A 12,446-nucleotide genomic window follows, 5' to 3' on the forward strand; every position below is an offset into this window, starting at 1 on the left:
AACTGAGAGTCCATCAAATCCATAAGAGTTCTTCTGCTTTTATATAGTCTGGCCAACCTGCAGAGATTTCAGACTTGTCAGAGGATGGGCTTTCAGTGTGGGCTCAATCCGCCTCTGTATGTCACTAGCTACAGTAGCATAAATGAATATGAGGCACTTATATAGTATACGGTAACTACCTAGACACTTCTTATACTGTATAACTACTACATACATCCTTACATGTAGCTTGAGGAGAGAAGTCCTGCTTGCTTGCAATTACTGTAAGTATATACTATATAGTAGAGTAGAGAGTAGAGAAACTTTATTGATCACCAGGGGGAAATTCAGGTGTCAAGTAGCTACATAAAAACAAACACAGACACACACACATGCCAAGAGGTTCCAGATCTGGGCCAGCTCTGGCATCTCAGGTAGTCCAATCCCCAATAATAATGTCCTTCTTAGTGTCCTTCTGTATACTGTTAAACAGTTGAATGGCCCAAGGGACAAAGGACCTCCTTAGCCTGTTTGTCCTGCAGGTGAAAGCACAGAGTCTGTGACTGAACAGGCTCAGTTGGTTAGTGAAGGTGGCGTTAAGGGGGTGATGCTGATTGTCCATAATAGAGTCCAGTCTGCTCAGTGTTCTGCTCTCAGCTGTTGAGGTGAGTGACTGCAGCTCCATGCCCACCACTGACCCCGCCTTCCTCACCAGTCTGTCAAGGCGTCCAGCATCTCTCTTCCTAATGCTTCCACCCCAGCAAGTCACAGCGTAGAAGAGCACACTGGCCATGACAGACTGGTAGAACATAAGCAGAAGTTGGCTGCAGACATTGAAGGACCTCAGCCTTCTGAGGAAATAGAGCCTGCTTTGGCCTTTCCTGTAAAGTGCATCAGAATTTGTGGACCAGTAGGCCTATATATAAAATATAAAAGTGTAGAATAGAATAGAATAGAATAGAATAGAATAGAATAGAATAGAATAGAATAGAAAAGGCATGTGTGGTAGCCATGTATGGTTGTCAAATCATTCACTTGTTCAAGGCTTATGAGTAATTACTGTATTTTATTAGGAATCATTATTCTACATTTATTTCATGTAATCACATACATTAACAATATGAAAGCAACAGCACCCCACCACCATGCTTAGTACACAAGTCCAAATATTTAATAAGTGATGAAGGAGAGCAAATCTTGGGTACTATCACCAATGGTGCATGATACCAACATGTATTTGATGTTATTATTGATATATTGATAACATCTACAAAAGTAAAACACCCCACCCCCACCACAACACCAAACCACACATATAAATGTCTAAATGTCGCATAAATTATGACGGACACATTAAGTTCAATCGTATTCATTTCAATATCACCAGCGGTGCATAATCCAACTTGTATTTGATATTAAAGTCATACATATTGACAACATCTATGAAATTAAATTAAAACAGCATTTCCAGCACTACACCAACCCAAATGTTGCATAAATGATAACATATTTCGTGTAATATCACCAGTGCATATGATCCAACTCAACTTGCATTTAATATTAATTAATATCATCATTGATAAAAACTGAAAAACGTGGTCAAAACACTACCACCACCAAACCAGATCAGAAACATAAATGTGTAAATACATGGTGAAGAACAAATCTAATGTTAATATCACCAGAGAAGTATGCCAACTTGTATTGATAATAATATCATCTTTGACAAAATTAGCACATGTAAAACAGCCATGTAAATGTCTAAATGTTTCATAAATTATGAAGTAGATCTAATTCTAGTGCAATGTCACTAGTGATGTGTGTGATCCAACTAAACTGATCCAACACCATTACACTGAACCAGAAATATAAAAGTCAAAATGCTGCATACATGTCCATGATAATGAGGAATGGCATTCCGACTGTATGATCCAACTTAGTTGATTGACATGGAATACAGCAGTTGGCATTAATATGGGAACAGACATTTCCACCAGACATGCCATCAGTGGCAACTATACAATCCCATCAAGCAAAACAAGCTCAAAACACACAATATTATGCAGAATGGAATGCTCTTTCAGATCATATTTTAAAAATCCAAAGTAAAATAAGTTTTAAAAAATCAAATAAAGCAATATTTCATGACTGATTGTACCTAATCTTTGTTGTAAGTACTTCTTAGACATACTGTACTATGCATTTTGTGTGGAGGGATTAGTCTAGTTATTATATTATTGTTCTTTTCTTTATTTTTTTAATTTATTATTATGTGTATATTTTTNTATTTAGTTGTGTTTACTGTTTGTATGTTGAGTCCTTGTAAGGTCTAATGTGGGAGCGCTGGGAAGGAATTGATTCTTTTGCCTTTTTTTACTCATATGTGTTGTCGCGTCAGACCAGGTCTACGGCTGTTTGTTTACATTTTAATTCTTAATCTCACAGAAAAAAACATTGGGGAAAAGCAACGGGGGAAAAAGGTGTTAGCACATAGTAATTGCCGATTGGCTGGTTGAAAAACGCGAGGTAGGCCTAATTAGTTGAAGCGTGAGGCAGCTGATCAGTGTCAGCGACAGCTTCCTCTTGTGTCCACAGTTAATCCTGTTGGATGTGGTTCATCCTTCTTGGTGGTCAGACATTACCTTGGATACCGTGGCTCTTCATACATGATTAAGACTTGCTGTCTTGGTCAAAGATGCAAAAGTTACTCGCACACCAAGAATTACCCTGGTAATTGCAACAGCTTCACTGATGATCCTGTACTTAAACTGAACCCTGTGTGTGTGTGTGTGTGTGTGTGTGTGTGTGTGTGTGTGTGTGTGTGTGTGTGTGTGTGTGTGTGTGTGTGTGTGTGTGTGTGTGTGTGTGTGTGTGCGTGTGTGTGTGTGTGTGTGTGTGTGTTGAATGACCCACTGTAGCAGCATTTGCCTGTAGGGGCCTCACAGCAGCTTCACTGAGGATTCACCACATATCCCAAACCCAGGATGGAGTGTGTGTGAATGTGGTGTGGACTCTGTGCAGGAGGGTAATTGTGTTTCTCCTGATGCTGTAGAAGGCCAGAGTTCCTGCCCTGTGATCCACATACACTCCTATTCTGGAGCTGACCACTAGAGGGAGTTTAGTTTCTTCATCATTGTGCCCGAAAGAGGAGCTGTCGTCGGTGAGTTTCAGCCTCCAGGACTGATCATTAAGTCCAAACAAAGACTCACGCCCTCCTTTCCTGTTGATGCTTTTATATGACACTGCTATACCAACACTGTGTCCACTCCACTCAACCTCCCAGTAACCGCGTGCAGACACACCCTCTCTACACAGCACCTGCTCTTCCCAATCAAATCTGTCTGGATGATCAGGATATGACTGGACCCCAGGTCTCCACTCCACCATCCTGTTCCCCTCAGACAGACGGAGCCATCTGTGTGCTGTGTTTGGATCCAGAATGAAGTGACAGGAATCTGATGGAGGAGAACACAGGACACAAACAGGTTTTAAAAGTGTGTGTGTGTGTGTGTGTGTGTGTGTGTGTGTGTGTGTGTGTGTGTGTGTGTGTGTGTGTGTGTGTGTGTGTGTGTGTGTGTGTGTGTGTGTGTGTGTGTGTGTGTGTCCAACTCACACTGTAAGAAGTCTTCTCTGGTCACTGGTTCAGCCATAAGAGCCTGGCCATCAGACACTGAAACAGAAAACGAGACGCACTGAGACACAATATGCTCCACATTCAATCAGAGCAGTGGAGATCACATGACAAAGTGACACTAAGAATCGCCATCAAGTGTGTGTGTGTGTGTGTGCAGGGGTGCTGACAGCTTTGGCTGGGCCCAGGACAAAGTTATTGGAAAGGGCCCGCAGCCCAATAGATACAATGTAATGAGGACCCAAATCTAGGCCCCCTCTCTCTCAGGGCCCCGCACGGATCCCCCACACTGACATCCTGAGTACAACTGGCACCATCAGCATGGAGGCAGCTTCGGCCAACAGACATCTACGCTGGGTTGGCCACACCATCCGCATGTCTGGATACCGTCGCCCTGTCTCTACGGGCAGCTACCAGAGTCAAAGTGGCTCCTGGTGGCCAGAAGAGGCGCTACAACGACTATAGGAAACAAATGTAGCCTGCGTTAGTTCTGCCAGGGAGACTCAGAGCACCTGTGCATTTCGCAGAGCCAATCAGCGGCTGCCATTACCTTTATAGCGACGTGTCTAAACTCTCCTTTCTTGCTGGCTTTAGGCATGGCCGGTCCGAAATCTCCTCCTCCATCCCCCCATCCCCACCGCCACCCCCACCGCCACCAGTTGGGTCCAGTCTTCCTGTCCGGGGGGTTAAAAGTCCAGTTCCTGCTGCACGGCTACGGCAGGCTCTACTGGATCCGCCAGCGCAAGACCCGGGCTGATGATTGGACCTACGCCAAATACTGTCTACTTATGCCAATTCTATTGTCAACTATGTTAACAACATTAAATTGTTAAATACGAATTTATCTCTCTGAGTCTTAATGGCAGAACTCCCAAGGCACTGCAACATTAACCCTGGACACATCGAGTACCTAACTGCCAACAGACCAACGTGAAGAAAGATCGGCAAGGAAGCAACTGAGCAAATAAACATCTTTATTGAAAGGAGGACCACAAGACATGCACAGAAGACAACTCCTCTGAAACATCAGGATGCGCCTGCTCCATCTGTGGAAGAGTGTGCGGCTCCAAAAATCGGCCTCCATAGCCACATGAGATGGCACCAACGGCAGCAGCGTTGACCTTAACCCTACCCCCATCCCCTTTGGAACAAGAGTCATCACCGGACACAATGGACAGCTGAGAGAGAGAGAGAGAGAGAGAGAGAGAGAGAGAGAGAGAGAGAGAGAGAGAGAGAGAGGACAGAGAGAGAGAGAGAGAGAGAGAGAGAGAGAGAGAGAGAGAGAGAGAGAGAGAGAGAGAGAGAGAGAGAGAGAGAGAGAGAGAGAGAAGGACTTGGCCAGGGTTGAGGCTGTGTTGACATCATGTCATTGGCTGAATGTTTGAATTAAAGGCTGTGGAGGCTGTTAGAGGTCCTCAGTAATGACTTACTGTCTGGTGGCAGGAGACCCTTACTGTCTGCTCTTCTGACTGGGAGTTCAGGATCAGTATCTGCAGACCAACACAGAGACACACATTCACCCACATGCATGAGGGGCTTGGGAGGTCTGGGCTGGACTGGCTAAATGTAGATTAAGTGTTTGTAGGATCCTACATCACCCACATGCATGGGAGGCTTGGGAGGTCATTGGGTCATAAATATTTTCTGTATATACATGCAGTTTCTGAATCGCTACAAAATGTTCAGTCACAGTATATAGGCCTACTCTGTTTAATTACATTAATGCAGATAATGTAGATTTGGTGTTTGTAACACCCCACACCTTACACCTGCATAAAGAAATAATGTGCACATGTCTATGTAGTGTAGAGTGGGGTGAGCAAACAGTTATTTTGTGCGAGTCTCAAAAGCTACATTTGATGATTAAGGAAAGGTTTGCAAACTGATTGATTTTGTAAAAACTTAGTTTAGAATTTCAAAATGAGCATTGTTTTGTGTGTGTGTTGTGTTTTGTGTGTGTGAACATTGGTGAAGTGTGTGTGTGTGTGTGTGTGTGTGTGTGTGTGTGTGTGTGTGTGTGCTGTTGTGTGTGTGTGTGTGTGTGTGTGTGTGTGTGTGTGTGTGTGTGTGTGTGTGTGTGCGTGCGTGTGGTGAAGACTCACCGTGTATGCTCTGGATGATCTGGATGTGTGTCTCTGCTACAAGATAAAGAAAAACACAAAATAGCAATGCGTCATGTCTTTCCTTAGCAAAATAATTAAAAGCGCCTGTTATGATTTCTATACTTGTCAAACCTGCTGCAGATATCTTGATTATTTCCTGCTTGAAGACTGAATCTAATTTCTTCTTCAATGCAGACACAGATTTCTTCAGGGGCTCCAAGGAGAAGCTTTGGCTGAAGGTCACGCTAGTTGAAATTGTGCTGTAAGGCCTCCCAGTGATGGACACAATGTTCTGCACAGAGAAACACACACACGCACACACGCACACACACACACACACACACACACACACACACACACACACACACACACACACACACACACACACACACACACACACACACACACACACACACAGTTGAGGTAGACCTACTGACATGAGGCCTTGATTAGCAGGACATTAAGAGGGCTGTATCACCACTGTGTTTAGTCATTGTTTGAACTCGGAAGTTTGAACTAAAAAGTAATGTTGTCTACCTTGAGGAAATGGATGGGATCCTGTGTCAGTGAAAGCTGCTTCATCTCAGCATCTGTCCTCTTCAGCTCAGAAATCTCCTGCTCCAGTCGCTTCAGGAGTCCTTCAGCTCGACTCACCTCAGCCTTCTCCTGAGCTTTGATCAGCTCTGTCACCTCAGAGCACCTTCTCTGAATGGAGCGGATCATCTCAGTAAACATCCTCTCACTCTCCTTCTCTCCTATCTGTGCACCAGACTGATAGGACACACACACACACCCACCCACCCACACACACAAACACACACACACACACATGTAACTATTATACATGTAACTACTACTACATTACGAAAATAAAGGATATGATTATTGATTTCAGGAGGAACCCCCAGACAACGGCCAGAGTGTGGAAACTGTGGAAAAATACAAGTATCTTGGCACCATTATTGACAATAAGCTCACTTTTGATGCAAATTGTGAAGCTGTTTTTAAAAAGGCCAACCAACGTCTTCACTGTCTAAGAAAACTGTCCTATTTCCACATTGACAGAACATTACTTACTCTCTTTTATCGCGCTTTTATTGAATCCATTTTATCTTTCTGCCTGGTGTGTTGGTTTAACAATTTGTCCCTGAAAAATAGAAACTCCCTTAACCAAATAGTTAAGTGGTCCAGCAGGCTTATTGGAGAGCCACAACTTAACCCTGAAGCCCTCTACAATAGACAGCTGCAGAGGATAGCTGAGTCCATCTTACAAGATGGCTCCCATCCACTATATATAAGAGTTCCAGCTTCTGTCCTCTGGCCACAGATATAGCCTGCCTGCCTATGTTATTTATTGCTTGAACTGTTTTTTCTTCACTGTTTCTAACTCCTTATTTTAATATTAATTCCTTCTTATTTTACTAGGTATTTATCAATCTAGTTACTTCTTATCATGTATTCTATACTCCTTTTTATCATATATTTAACAATCTATTCTTATTTAGTACCCCTGTCACTTTATGTGACACCATGTCTCTTTGATAGGATGCACTAGGTCACTTTTGGTATTGTCCTATGTTCATTGTGGGTTGCTTGTATGTTATGTGTGTCCTATGTCCTGAATGTTTTGTATCAGCGAAGCTCACTTTACTGCAAATCAAATCTACCCTTGGGTACCAATAAAGTAATCTAAAAAAATTCTACTACTACTACTATATACATACTGCTGCAGTGTTGATTATGAATCCAACTGGTTTGCAAAGCAAAATATTATTATTTTTTAAAATGAGACTGAATCCTGTAAGCAATGTCAGCCTGTTTTTGTGAAGGGGAGCTCCTCTGGCAAACAGCATTAATGCTTGTGTCACAGCTCATCACCAATACTATTTCACTGCAGACAGAAGTATGCTGCAGTTTGTCTTCTCCTCTGGTCAGTTCTCACCTTGAGAGTCTCCACCGCCTTCCTCAGCTCCTGCAGCTCTTTCTCCTTCAACTGGATTGTCTGCTGGCATCTCCTCTGGCTCTGCCCCAACCCCTCCTGTATTACATTACATTACATTACATTACATGTAGCAGATGCTTATGCAAAATAGCTTACTGATATTAATGGGCATTGGTTACAGTCCCTGGAGCAGTGTGGGGTTAGGTATAGTCAGAGATTCTATGAGTATCCAGTCTCTCTGGTGCAGTGCACTTCAGCCATCTTTAACCCTGTAATCTACAGTCCAACTAATCCATTACACAACGTCTGTCTCAAGGTACCAATGTTCCTGTTCCTGTGCCATCGGGAATCAGAACGGCAGATTCCAAGCTAGCAGTTAACATGGAGTCCTATGAGACCAGTTAGCCGCCAGCTGGTCTCATAGGACTCAATGTTAACTGCTAGCTTGGAGGTAAAATTTGCACTGCCATACCCAGAGAACGGTTGAAAGTACAGGGGAATGGGAAAGCCCTACTATTTAACTCAAGGCAAGGTGTAAAATTAGCTTATTTCCAAAAATGGGACAGTATCACTTTAAGTTATTTCTGAGGATGCTACAGTGTGCATTGTTGATTGAAATGACATGGCAGTAATTCTTCACAACAAGCAGTTGATGGAACAACATTGGATGATATTTGAGATTATTTGTATTAATAATGTGGGTATTTTAGAGCTGAAAGAAGAACATATTCCTATGCAAGATGGGGGCTTCAATTTTTAAATATAACACTTTTCATGTCTTATGTGCTTCGGAGGCTGAGGGCTTTATAAGCTGTATAGGCTAAGGGCACCTTTTCCCAAAAGGGCTTATTACATTTAGCAGGTGTTTTTTTGCAGGTGCCTTAGGCATCAATGGGTTCAATTTTATTATGACATAGACCGACAGAACCTGCCTGTCAAGTAAGATACCCCGCCTGTCAATGTTTAGTGTTGCCAGATTGGGCGGGTGCCTGCCCGATTGGGCTACTTGGGATGAACGTCAGCGTGCAAAAACGGGAAAAATTGGCCATTTAGCATTTTTTTAAGCCGTTTTGGGCCCATAGAAGTCAATGTAATGTGTTGTATTTGGGCGGAATTTTGCGCATTTTGGCGGTTTTTGAGAACCTTTTTGGCGGGATTTAATCAGACACATCTGGCAACACTGTCAATGTTTTACCGTTAGTTACACAGTAGACCTAGGCCTACACTGCTGGACATTGGACCTTTCATCTAGGAAACACACCCTGGTCTGTGGGGCAAATGCATTCAAATAATGTACATCTTTATGTAGGCTACAAAGGCCTCGGTGATAAGAAGCATCAACTATAAAATGATACTCAATATGCTCAATACACTTGTAATCCCACAAAAATGTTACCTTTTTATGACTCCACTCTGCTGTAGCTGTGATCGTGTCATGGCCTTTATGATCGTCCATCGTACACAGATAGCAGATGCAACTCTGGTCGGTGCGGCAGAATATTTCAAAAACCTTCTTATGACGGGGGCAGATCCTCTCCTGTAGTTGGCCAGTGGTATCGATCATGTGATGATTTCTACCTGGATGAACTTCATTGTGAGTTTTCAAATGACTGTCACAGTATGACATCATACACTCCAGACAGGACTTGACAGCTTTGAGTTTTCTCCCTTTGCAGATGTCACATGCTACATCTCCAGGTCCAGCAGCACATTCAACAGCAGCTGTAGTTTGTATTCTGCTCTTCCTCATTTGATCCACAAGCTCAGCCATGATGAAATTCTTGTTTAAAACGGGTCTTGGAGTGAACGTCTGTCTGCACTGAGGACAGCTGTAAACGCCCTTCACATCTTCCTCATTCCAGCAGTCCTCAATACAACCCAAACAGTAATTGTGTCCACAGTTAAGAGCAACCGGATCTTTCAGAAGATCCAAACAAATAGGACACATGAAAATGTCCTGGTTACTTGCCAAAGCTTCAGCCATTTTCCCCAAGTAAACGGAGACAAATGGCACCGACAGCAGCTCCTCAGATACAACTTGTTTTGAGTTTCGACTTACCAGTGGTGCGCCAAACTTCCTGGATGGGAGTGGCGTATTCATGGAGTACTGCTGCCATCTTGTGGCCATGCTTAGTAATAACAAGTTAGGAAATTACAACTTGCATTACATTACTGAACCTATGTATATGGCCTACCTATATAATAAGTTCTCAAGGAGGGTGGAGCATGGGAATATGTCTTAAATTGTCCGGACTCTTGCCAGCTCTGTCTGGAAAGCAGCGGGGATACTATGATAGCAAATAAATCTGAAATGTTCTGCCTTCAGTCTTGGCAGCACTGACGCTGGTAACCAGTACTTCACAAGCACCCTTTCACAGCCAGACACACACACACACACACACACACACACACACACACACACACACACACACACACACACACACACACACACACACACACACACACACACACACACACACACACACACACACACACACCTCAACACTGAGAGAGAGAGAGAGAGAGTTCATGTTTAAATGTGACTGAAAACAGAGGTGTGTGTGTGTGTGTGTGAGAGAGAGAGAGAGAGAGAGAGAGAGAGAGAGAGAGAGAGAGAGAGAGAGGGGAGAGAGAGAGAGAGAGAGAGAGAGAGAGAGAGAGAGATCATGTGCGTTTTAATATGCGACCTTGCCTCCTCCACTTGCTTCTCGTCATGATGACATCACTGACAACAGCATTAGGCCTATATTTCAATATCTTGCAAAAGCTCAATTGTAAAGTCTTTTTCTCATTTGCAATTGGGATGGTGAATGAAAAACAGTCCCTCAAAAGTTGTTGTGGCGACGCTGACAGCTGGGAAACTTTATCGTTTTCTCCACGGAGGAGAGGCCAGGAGGCGGGACGAGGAGACAAGCACAAGTGGAGGAGGCAAGGTCACATATTGGGATGCACCCAGAGACTACATGTATGTGGCTACTGAACATGGTGGTGGTGTGCAGGGAAGCTGACAAGGGGGGGACAAAGGGGTCAGTTGTCCCGGGCCCAGGGAGATGGGGGGGGGGGGGGGGGCATAATTGGGTCCTCATTACATTGTATGTATTGGGTACGAGGGCCTTTCAGAGGACTTTGTCCTCGGCCCCGCCTCAGCTGTCAGCTTTGGTGGGTGACATGTCTACTAGAGAAGAACAGGGATAGGCTACTTCATGTCACATGTCATACTATGAAGAACAGGGATAGGCTACTTCATGTCACATGTTATACTATGAAGAACAGGGATAGGCTACTCCATGTCATAGAGAAGAACAGGGATAGGCTACTTCATGTCACATGTCATACTATGAAGAACAGGGATAGGCTACTTCATGTCATACTATGAAGAACAGGTAGGCTATAGGCTACTTCGTGTCACACTATGAAGAACAGGTATAGGCTACTTCATGTATACTAGAGAAGAACAGGGATTGGCTCCTTCATGTCACACTATGAAGGACAGGGATAGGCTACTTCATGTCATACTATGAAGAACAGGGATAGGCTACTTCATGTCATAGAGAAGAACAGGGATAGGCTACTTCATGTCACATGTCATACTATGAAGAACAGGGATAGGCCACGGCTCTGGGTGGATCTAGATTGGTGCATGTTCACAGGGGCTGTTCACTCACGGAACTTCCTATTAGCCACAATTGGCTAACCCTAACCACGGGACAGTGCAAAATGAATGGGTGTCAATGGAGTTTTTTACCATTATAATTTTTGTGATTTTTTATAATTTTTTGTCCTGAAATATGAATATTAAGTTTGAAGCTAGAAATAATAAGACCCCATTTGAGAAGCGTTTCGATTATTTTGCGCCATTAGATTATTATATAGCCTACTGGGTCACAAAGCTCAATTTTTATGGGGCCAAACCCATAAACATTAGCGCCATGCTAGCGAGTACAGATTGAAATCTTCTAACCAAGTATAAAACTACACACCTGAACGATTTGTCAATACAGCCTATTGTTAAACAACAGTCATAGTGCTTACCAGGAATGTTTTGTTGATAATATTTGTGACTGGAAATGGCAGTAGCAATGTATTTAGCATGGGTTCCCCTTTCCATTCCATACATTTTCAGGCTTATGAATTAGCAATGGGCAAAGGTATGTTTATTCAATCAAAGAAATAACTTTATTAGTACGAGAAATTCTCAAAATACACTCAGGAAATATAGATTCACCTTGAATCCACACATGTGATGTTGAAAAGCCTCCTGGAGAGTGGAAGACACTTCGTCTGGTACCCACACCACCCCCCTCACACAAGTAGAGCATTTACACACAATATAATGCAATACAATATTCACATTTTCCAATATAATATAATAATAATTGTGAATATAATACAATAAAGTAAGTACATTATGAATATAATGCAATGAAATAAGCATATTCAAACATGATGACTAGAATTCTAATAGATTCCGCATAATCCTGTTTGTTAATAATGGAGTAGTGAAAGGAAATATCTACATACAGCACTTCAGATAACAGGTTACGTCACATGACATTGAGTGCGTCTTAATATGCGGCCTTGCCTCCTCCACTTGCAGCATTATATTTCAATATCTTGCAAAAGCTCAATTGTAGAGTCTTTTTCTCATTTGCAATTGGGATGGTGAATGAAAAACAGTTCCTCAAAAGTTGTTGTGGCTAGGCTGACAGCTGGGAAACTTTATCGTTTTCTCCACGGAGGAGGGGCCAGGAGGCGGGACGAGGAGACAAGCGCAAGTGGAGGAGGCAAGGTT

General features: G+C 43.0%; 1 pseudogene; it reads right to left on the reverse strand.

Moving 5' to 3' along the window:
- Positions 1-2,918: 2,918 nt before the first annotated feature.
- On the reverse strand, positions 2,919-3,411 carry LOC134446483 (stonustoxin subunit beta-like; annotated as a pseudogene).
- Between the last annotated feature and the right edge of the window lie 9,035 nt (positions 3,412-12,446).

The sequence above is a fragment of the Engraulis encrasicolus genome, chromosome 3, assembly GCF_034702125.1.
Source record: "Engraulis encrasicolus isolate BLACKSEA-1 chromosome 3, IST_EnEncr_1.0, whole genome shotgun sequence".
NCBI lineage: Eukaryota > Metazoa > Chordata > Actinopteri > Clupeiformes > Engraulidae > Engraulis > Engraulis encrasicolus.